Source organism: Cucurbita pepo, chromosome 10 (genome assembly GCF_057944985.1).
Source record: "Cucurbita pepo subsp. pepo isolate OVF chromosome 10, ASM5794498v1, whole genome shotgun sequence".
Lineage (NCBI taxonomy): Eukaryota > Viridiplantae > Streptophyta > Magnoliopsida > Cucurbitales > Cucurbitaceae > Cucurbita > Cucurbita pepo.
The window spans coordinates 10,969,781-10,986,803 of record NC_141807.1 but is presented as its reverse complement, the minus strand read 5'-3'; the positions used below and the strand labels follow the sequence as shown (position 1 = coordinate 10,986,803).

Genomic DNA, 17,023 nt, shown 5'->3' with positions numbered 1-17,023 from the left:
GCTTGCATCTTGCAATTACTTGTGTAGAGAATGTGTTTCACTTAAAATTCACTCAAGAGAAAATAATCAAATAACGAACCATATTTGAGAGAGGATAACTTTTTTTTTTAATCTTCGAGAAATAAAAGAATAAAAATTAAAACATGGCAGGAATGACCTCTTCTCGAAACTTTGTTTTGTTCTCCTAAATGTATATAAAAAAAATAAAAAATAAAAATCTCATATATTTTTATATATAATTTAAGTACCTATTTAATAAAACTCCATCCAAACTTCTACTCATAAATTTAATTATTATTTGTATACAATTGTTAATATGTAAGAAAATACACGTACAAAATGTCTATACTATTGGTAATACACTAGTCTCGGTTGTTTGACTAAAACAATGCAACCATTGCCCAAACTAAAGAAATTGATTCGAGGCTATCTCCTAATAGAGTGAGGCTCAATAAGACTTTGTTGTAAGATTCGACCATATCAATTTGAATAGTGTTCTCCAACTATAAATATTGAACTCCAAAGTATTCACGAGCAAAGTAAGTTTGTTGAAACTATCTATAAAAGTGTTCAAAAGTGAGTCGTGGAGAAGATTTGCCTTAAAATCTAGTTCCAATTAAGGATTTCAATGATGAAGAAGTGCAAGCTATTGGAAGGTTTGCCGTGGAAAATTTCAGAGGTGATAGATATAATTTAATTTACAAGCGTGTGGTGAATGGTCTTTTCAGTCCCATATAGGCCTTGACCCCAAATTTTATAGTATTGTGATAGAAGCTATAAATGACAATAATGTTCATTGGTCAGATATTGCAATTGTGAAGAAGTTCCGTCATATGCATGGGACGCTACCGCCATCCTATAAGCTCTTATCTTTTGAGGAATTCATCAAATTCCCTCTTCACAGTATAACTACTAGATTGCTTTCTTTACTTACAATAAGTCCTTTCTCTATATGTCCTTGGGGGACATTACTCTCTTTTATCTATAAAAATGGCATAGCCATAATGATATAATAATCCTTATATAAGTATCTTTACTTTTATATCTTTACTTTTATACAAGTATCTTTCCTTTCTCTATATGTGCTTGTGGGACATTACTCTCTTTTATCTATAAAAATGGCAGAGCCATAATGATATAATAATCCTTATATAAGTATCTTTTCTTTTTCTCTCGTACCCACGGATACATAACATGTTAAATTAACTCATACTTAAAAAAATAATTTCTATCTTTTGGAGATGCGGGGTATCAATCCCCGTACCTCTCGCATGCTAAGCGAGCGCTCTACCATCTGAGCTACATCCCCACAATTTTTGCATCACAAAACCCTGAATTTCCCGTCATCAATAATAGTGAAAATGAAGAAATATTGCTACTCAACATGTCATGAATAAGGAAAAATTGAAAAGAAATAATATATTTAATAATAGATAGTCCTATTTTTGGAGGTGCGGGGTATTGATCCCCGTACCTCTCGCATCCCCATGATTTTTACATCATAAACCCTAAATGTCCCATCATCAATAATAGTGAAAATAAAAAAAATATCAAAATATTAATAACAAATAGTTTGGATTGGTGATGCGGGGATCGATAATTGTGAAAATGAAAAAATATAATAACAAATTAAATACTTTCTTTTGGAGATGCGGGTTATCAATCCCCGTACAACTCGCATGCAAAGCGAGCACTCTACCATCTAAGCTACATCTCCACAATTTTTACGTCACAAAACCCTAAACGTCTCGTCATGAATAATAGTGAAAATGAAAAATATCGCTACTCATTATGTCATAAATAAGGAAATATTGAATAGAAATAAAATAGTAATAACGAATAGTTTCTTTTGGAGATGCGAGGTATCGATCCCCGTATCTCTCGCATGCTACAATCCCACGATTTTACATTTTACATAAAAAAACTCTAAACTTCCCGTCATCAATGATATTGAAAATGAAAAACTATCCCCGCTCATTATGTCATTAATAAGGAAAAATTTAAAAGAACTAATATATTTAGTAATCGTTTCCTTTGTTGATGCATGGTATCGATCCCAGTAATTCTCACATGGGATGCAAACGCTCTACCATCTAAGCTATATCCTCAAGATTCTTACGTCACAAAATCCTAAACATCTCGTCATCAATAATAGTGAAAATAAAAAAATAACGCTATTCATTATGTCATAAATAAGGAAAAATTGAATAGAAATAAAATAGTAATAACGAATAGTTTCTTTTGGAGATATGGGGTATCGATCCGATCCCCGTACCTCTTGCATGCTAAGAAAGCAATCTACCATCTAAGCTACATTCCCACAATACTTATTTCAAAAAACCCTAAATGTCCCGTCATCAATTCTAGTGAAAATGAAAAAATATCTCCGCTAATTATGTCATAAATAAGGAAAGGTTGAATAGAAGTAAAATATTAATAACGTATTTCCCATCATAAGCTACATCCCCACAGTTGTTGCATCATAAAACCCTCAAATTCCCATCATCAATAATAGTGAAAATGAAGAAAATCTAGAGATGCAGGGTATCAATCCCCATACCTCTCGCATGCAAAGCGAGTGCTCTACCATCTAAGCTATATCCCCACAATTCTTATGTCACAAAGTCCTAAACATCTCGTCATCAATAATAGTGAAAATGAAAAATTATCGGAGCTCATTATGTCCTAAATAAGAAAAAATTGAAAAGAAATAATATATTTAGTAATCGATTCAACTGGAGATGCAAGGTATTGATCCCGTACTTTCCACATGGGAAATGAACGCTCTACCATTTGGACTACATCCCTACGATTCTTACATCAGAAAACCCTAAACGTCCCTTCATCAATAATTGTGAAAATGAAAAAGTATCTCTGCATATTATGTCATAAATAAGGAAATATTGAATAGAAATAAAATATTAATAATAAATAGTTTCTTTTGGAGATGCGAGGTATCGATCCTCGTACCTCTCGTATGCTAAGTCATACCTCTCATATGCTAAGCGAAGCTACATCCCCACAATTCTTGCATCACAAAACCCTAAATTTTTCATCATCAATAATAGTGAAAATGAAGAAATATTGCTACTCAACCTGTCATGAATAAGGAAAATTTGAAAAGAAATAATTTTCAATAATATATTTAATAATAGATAGTTTTATTTTGGAGATGCGTGGTATCTATCCCCGTACCTCTCGCATGCAAAGCAAGCGGTCTACCATTTAAGCTACATCCCCACGATTCTCACGTCCCAAAATCCTAAACGTCTCGTCATCAATAATAGTGACATGAAAAACTATCCCTGCTCATTATGTCGTAAATAAGAAAAAATTGAAAAGAAATAATATATTAGTGATCGATTCATTTGGAGATGCAAGGTATCGATCTCCGTACTTTCCACATCGGAAGCGAGCGCTCTACCATCTGAGCTACATCCCCACGATTCTTACATTAAAAAATCCTAAACCTCCCGTCTAATTGTGAAAATGAAAAATATCTCCGATCATTATTTCATAAATAAGGAAAGATGTAATAGAAATAAAATATTAATAACATAGTTTACATGTGTGTTATTTTAATGTATTTATTTACTTGGTAAATGTCTTTCATACTACAATCTCTTGAAGGGGCATTTTGAGAATCGAACTTTCATAGCACTAGACCAAATGCCCTTGTTATACCACTTGAAATGTATGCATGAAGCCTAATGCCCTTGTTATACCACTTGAAACGTATGCATGAAGCCTAATGCCCTTGTTATACCACTTGAAACGTATGTATGAAACCTTAGGCCTAGGTATTATACCACTTGAAACGTATGCATGAAGCCTAATGCCCTTGTTATACCACTTGAAACGTATGTATGAAACCTTAGGCCTAGGTATTATACCACTTGAAACGTATGTATGAAGCCTTAGGCCAAGGTATTAAGGTCGTATTGCAGGAAACACGTGAAGTCCTTGGATGTAGAATTTGTCTTCGAGAATACCTTGGATGTAGAATTTGTCTTGGAGAATAAAGCCTTGGGATGAGATGTTAAGACTATGAGTATTAAGAGCATGATGGTAAGTGTAAAATGTCGAATATGAAGTTAGGTTGATTTCGAATATGATGTCCTTAGATAAGAAAAGATTTAAACATAGGGGCATTTCAAGAATTGAACTCAAAACCTCTTGCACCCCAAGTGAGAATCATACCACTAAACCAAATGCCTTTTCTTGAACACCAAATATTTTTAGCTTCTACTTAAATATATTTTTCTCTTTGAATCGTTATAATATACAAGGGTTATCAAATAAACCAACAACCCAACAAAAGAAACAAACTAATCAATTTTGGTTGGATTGATTCGGTTCAGTTCATTAGTTTGTTTGATTTAATTTTTCTATTTTGCCTCGTATGACAAGAAAATAAAGTTGTATTGAATGCACCTTAGTTTCATTTATGACAAACTCATATGAAACATGATTGCATTAATAGTACTCACAGTTGGAGTCTATAAGCATTTCATGAACTTCAGTGCAATTCATGCTTCATTAACTTTAGTTAAGTAACAGTATTATGGTACTAGTTAAGTAACAGTAAGATTTAAAAGTTTTGAATTCTAGACCAAATTTGTACCTAATTATTTCTTTTTATGACTAATTTTAAATTAAGAGAAAAATATTTTTGTAAAGATAGATTTATCTCTAAAGCTTTCGTGACGAAACCATGTTCAGACTAGCAGTTTAAAGTCAGGAGATGCAGTCACAGGTGTGATTATTTTGGATGGATTCGTAATAGAACTTACCGTTGAGATGAGGGAGCCTTCAAAGGTTGTGCACTCACAGATGGTGTAGTTATGTAGCGTTAGTTTGTCTTTGTGTTTGAGTTTTTTTGTATTTTTTTTTTTTTTTTGTAATTGTATCCCAAACACTTTTTTTTTTTTTTGTTTGGATAAACTTGATCAACAGCGTCTTATAATTTAATTTAATTTTATATTTAATGTTTAAATCAAAATACTTAATAGCATGGCGATACATTTATACAAAACTTCTACCCCGAGCACACGCAATGGAGCCGTAGACAGTCAAGTAAAATCCAATCCACGAAATAATTTGATCTATGGACAGCATCGTTGTGGTAAAGGTCGTAATGCCAGAGGAATCATTACCGCAGGGCATAGAGGGGGAGGTCATAAGCGTCTATACCGTAAAATCGATTTTCGTGTTGTTTTCTCAATCTCATTTTAATTTTACAACATTTTCTTATTTTATATTAATTTACTTTTATTTTTATTTGTTTTCATTCTCAATTTTAGTTTCTATTTGAGTTTTGAACCCTTAAAAGTTGGGTTGTGACAGATTGGTATCAGCCAGATTTTAAATTATATAGATTTTTTCTTAGGATAAAGAGTCGTATATCTCTATGACTCAGCTCGATGACACGTCTCTCCACGACCAAGTAAGCAGTATATGATATGTTGTAAAACTTGTATGAATTTATTGTATGTTTTGATTTTAGTGGTAGTTATAAAATGTCCTCGGACGTTAAAGAGTGAACGTTAACTATATAAGACAATATTGGATCAACGTTATAGTGTCTAGATATGGTGAGGAGGAAAAGAGTGGTCATGAGATATCTGACTAGCCTAACGAAAACAGAGAGTTGTCGTTGCAAGGGCGAGACCTCTAATCCATGAAATTTTGGTACTAGAAATGAAGAAACTGGAGATGGTCCCCAAACGTCTGTATGGACCATTTCCAATCGCACTTTCTTTGGTTCCCTGGCAGCGTCAACCAGATTAACCCTACGGCGTGACAATCCTTGAGCTTCCACTCCTCCGTGGTCATGGTATCCAGCTTCACCCCAAAAATGGGTTCCTGAATATCTTTCTCGTACAGATAATCTTCAATCTGCATCTTCTAGAAACTGATATCGAAACCATCAAACTTTTCAATTCCAGTCTTTGAACTTTCCATCTTCACAGATCGTGGTGAATCTCTCCTCGCTCTGATACAAGTTATTAGAATCACACAACAATGCACACACTTGATCTAAATGAACACAAAGAACGTGATAGAGAAAATATAAGAAGAAATATTGACTAATGGTTTTGTATTAATGACTTCTGGTATGCAAAGAGAGGATATGGAGAATGAGAAATGTACATTTAGGAAGCACTGACTAATGGGTATACATATGATTTCAGTTTATTATATATAGCTTCACTACATGTAACCGCCTACTATATATAATTATTTAGTATATATATCTCTATAAGATTTTTACTATAAATAGTCAGCCTTCATATCCAACCTTCTAGAGCCCAAATAGTCAGTGATTGACATCCTGCTAGAACACAAAGTCATGTACATGCCCCTAGAAAAATGCCTAGTAGTAACGGAGTCTAACCCAACGATCATTCAGACAAACATCCATCAACCAAGAGGGGTGAAAATGATGACGATAGTACAGTTGAGAAAGAATCTTAGCCATGATGAATCTACACTTGCTGCCATTGTTGTATTTGAAAAGGGGAGCTCAAGTGTGCCAACCTCAACAAAAACTTTATTGCCACTACATGAACACCACGACCCAAAACAAGAAGGTCAGATATTGGGTTTTAACCTCACCAAGAGAGATAAATCACAAGATTAGTTTTATGTCGCCGACCACAAATAGATGTCATGTGGCTCAGCCTGAGCTAGTTGAATTCTACAAATAGCAAAATGTCATGTTCACAGTCGGGTTTATTTGACCTGCAAAGGCTCTTGTCAGTGATCACTCAAATGCTTGGCAAAGCCACCAAGCCAACACCTCTACTGAAGAAGGGAGACAAAAACAAACCACTAAAGCAACACATGTTCACGCAAAAATACCATCCAGACGGATGTAGAGAAGGGTCGACCACGATAATTTCAAAGCAAATAGAGAGTTATGATAAGTTAAGGTCAGATCAACTTTGAGTTCAAAGCAACAAGAACCAAAGACTGGTGCGAAAATTCTATGGACTAGTCGAAGTTATCCACAAGATTAGGAAGACATCATATAGGATTCAATTGCTTCTATCGATACAGACTAACCCTGTTGTCCACGTCAGTAACTTGAAACGTTATTATTCCGACCAAGAAAACATCAAGTAAAAGAAGGTGGTATGACATCATGCAAAGAAGAAATTGTTTCAAGCGAAAAAAGTAGGATAAACACCAACAGAGAAGACTTGATGAGTTAACAAACCGAGAAGTGATTTTCAATAGCTTCTAGTAGGTTGGAAAAGACTCCTCAATACTGAGATCAGCTAGAAGTGCGTCGGGAGACCTAAAGTCAGCCTCATCCTACAACGTTGAGTTTATGAAGAGCCGGTTGATAGAGATATTGACAAATTGTGTAAGGGCAGATGTCGCGGTCATGATTGGCCGAGGCATGTTGCCTGTGGCTGCATGTTAGATGTCTCATCTATTCTTGTAAACGATTTGTGATTCATGGTGGCATGCTCATTCCAAACACCTTTTACTTGCTTTCATCTTAGATAGGCTTTTACTATTATTGTTGTGCCAATACGGGGTGTATGATTAGCCCTCAAAATCATATCTACACCCATCAGGACTAAAATGTCTCAAAATGTACTATAGGAGAACTTGACCAGTTGTTGTTTCTTCACTTTTAGCTTATAACATTACTTTATTTGAAATTGTTTTTAACGTATTTCCTCGCTCACGTTTTCTAAAATATTTCTTCAAAATGTGATTCGAGCATATACTACTATTGTTCGTTCAGTCTAAATTTTGCATGGTTGACTTGTTCATTGGATTAGAACAAATGTCATATAATCATTTTCTCACTACTGCAAGAGTGCGATTGTGACACTTGTCTTCCGTTCAGTTGTGGGCTGCATCTTCTAACTAGTTACGTGAGTTTGGCCTGGAGCATACGTGTAGGTTGAAAAAGAAATGGTTGGATGCTGATTGCAAATAAGGGTTGGGCCACGGAAGGTTTTTTATTTTACCACATATGGACTATGGGCTAGTGAGTCTTGAATTTGGGTTCGTTTGAAAAAATTTGGTTCGTTTTTTAGTTCAAATGAACCCAAATTAAACCTACTAGTTCCTTCTTCCTTGCACGACTCACTCCTATTCTCTGTTCTATCTCTTCTTGCTCTCTGAAACTTCTTTAAAGTCTATTGTTCACCGATTATTTGGGAGCATCTTTCTTAAAATGATTGTGACCATAGATGACCTATGTAGAAAATTTGTACCCCCTGTCCTAAAACATTTAGCGGATAACATACCCAAAACAGATGCGCTGACCAGACTGCGCTACACCTCGTCTCACCACCCCCCTCCCCCCCGGAGCAAATGGATCCACCCAATCGATGAACACTCAAACCAAACTCGCCCATCCTTTTTGGCACAGGGACGCGAGAACCAATCTGAGTAATCTATAGTGGGGAGACCCCTTAAAGCAACAAGCGAGAATGGCTAGGTTGATAGCAGGGTTAAAGAAAAGGCGAGTATGAAAAGACGTATCGCATAACCGTCCCTATAAGCAGCTTCATTCTTTCTTGATCTATGAACCGACTTTATGAAAAAAATAAGTCTCTAGGCTGAAAGTGTGACTGTTGGGTATAGATAAGCAGGACCTCTTGGTTCGAGGGAAACCGGAGATGTTGGTTATGAAACCTAAGCAAGCAAGTACAGGACGTTCAAAATGCACATACAAATTGATTGACATGATCCCTCTCCCTCTCTCTTTGGCTAGTTGGCTAGTTGCACGATAAGCGGAAAAGCATACCAGGTAGGGAAAGAAAGGCTGCTCGATCTCCTGTAAGGCACATCCTCAACGGCGAGCTCACCAGGCAATGCTATAAGTCCGATAGAAGTCCAAGATTTCATCTACTACGGACAAGGAAGCTCTTGGGGGAGCTAACATGAAATGAGAAATACATTCGATTACGGCAACTAATAGATAGCGAACTTTTTGGTAGAAACTGAATGATCCCTTGGCTCGGGCAAGAAAAGGAAATGGTAGTCGTACTCCTACCTTTTCCGTCGGACGATAGAAAAGTTTGAGCTGAAAGATTGAATCACACCTGGTAAGAAAGGCGCGCTTAGCAGGTTTCTTCAAACGTATAAACAAAAAGAGGAAGCAACCGGTCCTAAAGAGGTCAACGCATACGTGCTTTTTCCTTTCGTTTAGCGAGATAGCTTACCAGCTCTTTCGGCTCATAGCTGCAGTATGAAAAGCGAAATCCTCATCCTGAGTCGAGTCCGCATTGCCATACAAATCAATATCGGCCATACCAAGAGCTACTATTTTTTCTTTAATGAAAGCAGATCTAACAGTTTCGATAAAACCAACCTCTTTTAAAGAAGGAGTCGCTCTGCCTTGATCACCGTGGATATATGCAGCTCCCGCTTTACCTTTGCCTATCATGAAAAGGAAAGTTCCTTCACGATAGGCCCTCCCAGCTCCCGAACGTCTTTCTATCAATCGAGAGAGGTATAGAATAGTACAACAAACCAACAAGACAAGAATGGACTCATAAGATGGGCGGTCAGGGAAACGATTTCATTTCTGTTATCCGCCAAGGAAATGATCAAGGAATTCTCTATACACGGCTGAGAGATGACCGTATTGTTGCACATCCTGAATAAAGTACCGTAGGCAAGCGAAGCTTTTGAAAATGAAAGCGTGTAGAACTCAGATCCACTTTCTCTTCGATTCGTAAACTTCGGATCTGATCATCATTTCGTCTCCGGGTGACTGAGAGAGAATTTAGGCCTAGCGTGCATCCGATTTGGTCAACAATAAGGTACAAAGCGGATTGATAAAATGGGCTTGAAGTTCCATTGTCGTTAGGTCGAAGATCTCTACTAGGTTTAGTGCACTTTGGTAGTTGCGAATGTTGCCGTAATCGAATGTCTTTCTCATTCGACATTCTCTCTTACCAAGCACTCATACTCGCCAGGCTTGAGGAGACAGTCCGTGAGCTAATTGGGTTTCGAGATTGCGTATACGCGAAAAGAGCTCGCTTTCGACTTTCTCCTCGGTGTTTTATGCTCGGTTTTGGTTTAGGAAAGGGTCTCATCTCTTTCATTGGAGCACATTGATGCCAAAGGAGTCTTCGGAACCGGTGGAGAGGCTATGATGACTTCAGGCTATTCAAATAGCATGGCTGATACCACAAAGAAAGGGTATCTAAGTCATACTAGTGGAATAGATTTTTTATAATAATTATCTCGATATATGATACCAAAAACCTGCCTGATGACTGATAAGGTAAGGGGTTTCAAAAGACAAAAGAATGACAATTCCACGTGTGATAGAAAAGGAGATATTTTTTTTTTAGTGTGCGTGGTTCGCCTGCCTTCCTGACCACGGATAGGCTTTGGGGATTTGCACTTCGGCCCCTTAGAATACAACATCAAGGTGACAGGATTCGAACCTATGGCTCTCTGAAACTTTTTCATCGGTTATTTGGGCGCATCTTTCTTAAAATGATTGTGACGACAGATGACCTATGTGACGACAGCGGACAACATGCCTGCCTTCCTGACCACGGATAGACTACGGGGCTTTGCACTTCGGCCCCTGAGAATACAACATCAAGGTGATAGGATTCGAACCTATGGCTTTCTGAAACTTCTTTATCGGTTATGTGGGCGCATCTTCCTTAAAAGGATTGTGACAACAGATGATCTATTTGACGACAGCGGACAACATAATGAAAAGTTCCTAGAAAGGGCGCATCTTCCTGAAAAGGATTGTGACAACAGATGATCTATTTGACGACAGCGGACAACATAATGAAAAGTTCCTAGAAAGAATACAATAGAACAATTTCTGTAATGTTCTTTTTGAAGTCCGGCCCTTCCAAGAATATGTTTCATTGTGTATTCTCATCTTCTTGGTTCAATGTTTAAAAACCACATTTATCATATTATCTTGCATAATTCATTTTGATATAATTTTGTTGGGGGCATTTTGAGAATCGAACTTGAGACCTCTCACACCCAAAACGATAATCATACCACTTAGACCAAATGCCTTTATAGTAGATTTATAATTCTTAGTTGCTAGTCTATATATTTTCCGTGCCTCAATATATGAAAAATTTATAGAAGTTGAAGATGCATTGCCACGCATTCCTTTGGGTCAGGCCCCATTGATAACTATTTTGTTTTTTTGTTTTTTTTTTCTTTCAAAATTGTGCTTTTTTTCTTTTGAAGGGGCATTTCGAGAATCGAACCTCAAGACCTCTTGCACCCAAAGCAAGAATCATACCACTAGACCAAATGCCCTTATTAATAACAATATATTAAGTTGTTTATGGAATGTATCATCATTATTTCATTTATTTTCTTTGTTAATGAAATCCATGAGCAATTATTATTATATCTTTTAGATCTTTTAGATCTAGACCGCTGTTAAATTATTTACATAGGGTTTGCGATAATTACTGTAGAGAGAAGAAAAAAGAATAGAAGTTATTTAAAGAATAGAAGTTAATTACTGTAGAGAAGTTAATTAAAGAATAGAAATTAATTACGGTAGAGAAGTTAATTAAAGAATAGAAGTTAATTACTGTAGAGAGAAGAAAAAATAATAGAATTACTATAGAGAGAAGAAAAAATAATAGAATTACTGTAGAGAGAAGAAAAAATAATAGAATTACTATAGAGACAAGAAAAAAGAATAGAAGTTATTTTTATTTTGTATAAGTTAAAGTTATTTTGGAGTTCTTATTTTTTATTTTCTCGTGTAAGTTTTAGTTTGATAGTTACATTTGAGACATATATTACACAAGTAAATGATATTAAGAGCATTATCTTTAAATGATAATATACTCGATGAAAGCTAGATCTTCTGTGTAATGTCTAACTCTTCGACACGTTTTTTTTATGTGTGTGATAGAGTTCTCAAAGATACCGCCGCGTTTTTTGTTGTTTGATCATGTGGCTCTTTGTTCAAAAGAGTCAACATCAAACATTAGGTCTTTGATTGGAAACCCATACAGGGGAGCGTCGATTGCTTCAATTCCATCAATGGTCTTCCCATGATTTTTTGGTGCATGACCAGTTTTTTATACAATTTACCTTCAAGCGCCACCATAGTTTTGCATCGTCCATGAGATGCATTGTAGGCCAACGTAACTCTCAGGTCCTCTGAGCAAGTTCCTATAGTCTTGAAGTATAATATCAAAACATATTAACATATTTGATATGTTAAATATTAAAATAATTGATGTGTATCATAAACATTAAATAAAAATATATATTTGAAATTTGAATAGATTCATATTAATTAAACATATATTATGATATTCTACGACATTTTAATATTATTGAAATAAGATATTATATCTTAATGTATTAGGTATTTGACAAAAATTATCACAAGATCACTTTCAATAGAACCCTAGGGTTAAGTCAAAAAGCATCGAACACTAAGTACTGTGACATTTTAGGTGATATTTTGCAGAGGAAGCTGATAAGGTCTTCAAAGAGCATGTGGTCATGTCTGGCATTTTAGGTTAACAACATGGTGAAAAGAAACGAGAAATTCTGATACTGGTAATTAACTACAAACCTTTGAATAGGGTTTTAGAATAAATAAGATATCCAATCCAAAACAAAAATGATTTGATAAAAATAATTTAGAGTCAAATGTTTTTATAAAATTCGACATGAAATTGTGATTTCGGAAAATTCTAGTTTCCTAAAAGGACAACTATAAAATAGCATTTAATGTCCAATTTAGAAAATATGAGAGGAACGTCATGCCATTTAGGCTAAATAACGCTCCATCCGAATTTCAGAAGATTATGAATGATATGTTCAATCCTTTCAAAAAAATTCGATAGTTTATATCGATTATGTGTTGATATTTTCTAAAACCATTAAGATCAACACTTTAAACATCTACATACATTCATTAATGTAATCAAAAGAAATCAGCTAGTTGTGTCCATACCCAAAATCAAATAATATCAAACTCAGATACGTTTTGCTAGATAGAAGTAAATTTTGTTGTGGTTTAATTTTAAAATTCGACCTATAAAAGAAGTTGAAAACACTTTGTTACCGGGGAGAATTTCTAACAAAGTCTCTCTTCTCTCCTCTGTCTTCTTAAACTGATACTAATCCAACCAATCATTTACATGGACTCAAAAGTTCAATTACCTATAAAAGAAGTTGAAAACACCTTGTGAAAGTATCTAAGGATACTACGACCTCTAGCTTTGCAAAATCCAGCGTTGTTGGCGCTTATCAAAATCGCTGCCAAAATAAAGTTTAACAAGTGGTTCTATGGTGTAGTGGTTAGCACTTTCGACTTTGAATCTAATGACCTGTGTTTAATTCCCGATAGGTAATCCACCAATTTATACAAAATTGGTCCATAGCCGATTCGGTAGGGTCACTTTTGGACCGATAATCTATAGAAGGGGTCACTAAGGTTGAGATCATACAAAATGGGACCATAGCTCAATGTTAGAGCATTTGATTGCAGATCAAGAGGTCACCAATTCAAACCTAGTTGAGCCCTGTTAGGTTATGGAGCCTGCTGCTTATTTATAGCTTGGTCAACGGTTATATACGGTAAAGCTATATTTGGTAAAGCTATATCCGGTAAAACTATATTTGGTAAAGATATATATTAAATAGCTATATATAGTAGATGGTTAAATCGGGTAAAGCTATATATAGTAAATGGCTATATATAGTAGATGGTTAAATCTGGTAAACCTATATATAGTAAACTGAACTATATATATATATACCCTCCACTAAAGCTCCTTTTAGCCAGAGTTCTCCTGGCACTTTTCTCTATCCTGTTCTTTGTGTTCATCTAGATCGAGCGTTTGCGTTGTTGTGCGATCCCAACAACTGGTATCAGAGCTAGGCGAAATTCACCACGATCTGTGAAGATGGAAAGTTCAAAGGTTGGAATTGAGAAGTTCGATGGATCCGATTTTGATTTCTGGATGATGCAGATTGAAGACTATCTGTACCAGAAAGATCTTCACGAACCTCTGTTGGGAGTGAAGCCGGAATCCATGACCATGGAACAGTGGAAGCTCAAGGATCGACAAGCCTTGGGGCTGATTCGGTTTACGCTATCCAGAAACGTGACGTTCAACATTATCAAGTAGAAGACAACGTCAGATCTATTGAAGGCGCTGTCAAATATGTATGAAAAACCATCGGCTATGAACAAGGTGTATTTGATGTGGAGATTGTTCAATCTACAGATGTCTGAATGTGGACCTGTTGCTGATCATATAAATGAATTCAATATGATCATGAGTCAACTGAGTTCGGTGGAAATTAATTTCGAAGATGAAATTAAAGCGTTGATTTTGATGTCATCCTTACCCGAGTCATGGGATACTGTTGTTGCCGCAATCAGCAGTTCCCGAGGATCTGATAAACTTAAGTTTTGTGAAATTTGAGATGTAGTTCTCAGCGAAAGTATTTGCAAACGGGAAACTGGAGATTCATCAGGCAATGCTCTCAGTGTTGATCGAAGGGGAAGAAGTAAACCGAAGGGCTCAAACAAAGGGCGATCAAAATCAAAGAACCGAGAAAAATCTCCAAATAGACCAAACGTAACGTGTTGGAATTGTGGAGAAAAAGGTCACTTTCGGACAGGTTGTACAAGACCAAAGAGAAAGCAGAATCACAAATCTAAAGATGTGATGATTCTATAAATTCAGCAGAAGACATTGGGGATGCTCTAATCCTCAGCGTGGACAGTTCGATTGAATCCTGGATTTTGGATTCAGGTGCATCTTTTCATTCGTCTCCAAATAAAGAGTTGTTCTGGAATTTCAAGTCTGAAAATTTCGAGAAGGTGTATCTTGCCGACAACAAAGATTTGGAGATTAAAGAAAAAGGAGATGTCTGCATAAAAACTCCAGAAGGAAATCAGTGGACATTAAAGGATGTCAGATATATTCCTGGTCTCTAAAGGAACCTGATCTCTATTGGTCAGTAGGACAGCACATGTTATGCAACAAAGTTAGGGAAGAGTTCGTGGAAAATTATGAAGGGTGCTACGGTGGTAGCACGTGGCTCAAAATCTGGAACCTTATACACCACTGCAGGGTGTATGAACATAGCTGCTGCTGCTGAGAGTGCTTCAAATTCAAGTCTACAGCACAATAGACTTGAACCTATGAGCGCGAAAGGAATGAAGAGGCTGGCTGCGAAAGGAGTTTTAGAAGGTCTGAAATCTGTTGATGTGGGTTGTTGTGAGAACTACGTTATGAGCAAGCAGAAACGAGTTAGCTTCACAAGGACCGCCAGAGAATTGAAGAAAGTGCGATTGGAAATGGAACCAGATGTGGAGCAAGGTTCCAAGACCACGAAGACAGTGGGAGTTGAGCTTGAGTTGCAGGGAAACTCACCTAGTGATGTTGTAGCAGATACTCAAGAAACTCCTGAGACTACTGCTGAGGAACCAGATGTGGAGCAAGGTTCCAAGACAACAAAGCAAGTGGGAGTTGAGGTTGAGTTGCGGAGAAGATCACCAAGTGATCTTATAGCAGATACTCAACAAACTCCTGAGGTTGTTGCGGAGGAATCAGTAGTGGAGTAACTGACACCTGAACTGGTGTTGAGAAGATCATCATGTACTATCAGAGTACCAGATATGTATGTACCTTCATTACACTATCTGTTGCTAATGAAAGGGAACCACAACCCTTTGATGAGACCCTACAGTTGGAGGATACAACCAAGTAGGAGCAAGCCATGGATGATGGGACGTCTAGGCTTAAAAAATGCGTTGTACTGAGATTGAGTACGTGGCCATAGTTGAAGCTGGAAAGAAGACGATATGGATGACTGACTATCTGGAAGAATGGGCAAGAAGCAGCACGAAGATTCTTAACAGAAATAGTCAGAGTGTCATACAGTTGGCGAAGGAACCCGGTCTAATATTTAAAGAGAAAACACATAAGACGATACCATTTCACTTGTAGGTTAATGAAAGATGGTGATGTGTTTGGAGAAGATAGAGGGTGCAAAGAATCCAGCAAACATGTTGACAAAATGTGTTGATGTTGGAATATTGAGGTTGTGCAAAGCCTCAATTGATATGGTGCCATGAAGACCATGAAGATGCTCATGGTCGTTTGAGAATTAAATTCTTGGTTGACTAGATCAGTCTCCAAGTGGGAGAATTGTTAGGTTATGAAGCCTGTAGCTTATTTATAGCTTGGTCAACGGTTATATCCGGTAAAGCTATATTTGGTAAAGCTATATCCGGTACAGCTATATTTGGTAAAACTATATCCTGTAAACCTATATATGGTAAATAGCTATATATAGTAGATGGTTAAATCGGGTAAAGCTATATATAGTAAATGGTTATATATAGTAGATGGTTAAATCTAGTAAACCTATATATTGTAAACTGAACTATATATATATCCCGTCCACTAGAGCTTTGAAAAGTACTTTCTATTCTCTGTAATTCTCTCTTACTGTACATACGTGAAGTCATCAATAAAAAAATCCTTTTAGCCAGAGTTCTCCTTGCACTTTTCTCTATCCTGTTCTTTGTGTTCATCTAGATCGAGCGTGTGCGTTGTTGTGCGATCCTAATAGGGCCTTCTATCTTGGATAGAAATTTGTTACACTTTTTGGACCGACACTATGTCTAAGGGGTCACTAAGGTTAAAATCCTACAAAATGGATCCATGGCTTAGTGGTAGAGAATTTGACCGGTCACCCGTTTGACCTTGGTTGGTCCCTTTTATTTTGGAGAGACACTTTTTACACTTTTAGACTGACACTCTGTAGAAGGGGTCACTCAGGTTGAAATCATGCAAAATGGGTCTATAGCTCAGTGGTAAAGCATTTGATTGTAGATCAAGAGGTCACCCGTTCGAATTTGGTTGGGCCCTTTTATCATTTTACTTTGTTTTCAACCTCTTTTAACGTGCAATCCGTGCTTGCAGAACCCACCGAAATGTGAGTTTGTAACCCATCCGATAGGGTTCTTGGAATGATTCTCTAGATTATCCCTTCC

General features: G+C 36.5%; 1 non-coding gene across 1 annotated transcript; it reads right to left on the bottom strand.

The window, feature by feature from the left end:
- Positions 1-1,236: 1,236 nt before the first annotated feature.
- On the bottom strand, positions 1,237-1,309 carry TRNAA-AGC (transfer RNA alanine (anticodon AGC)). Its single transcript has one exon. It is a non-coding gene; the product is annotated as a tRNA-Ala (tRNA).
- Positions 1,310-17,023: the final 15,714 nt, after the last annotated feature.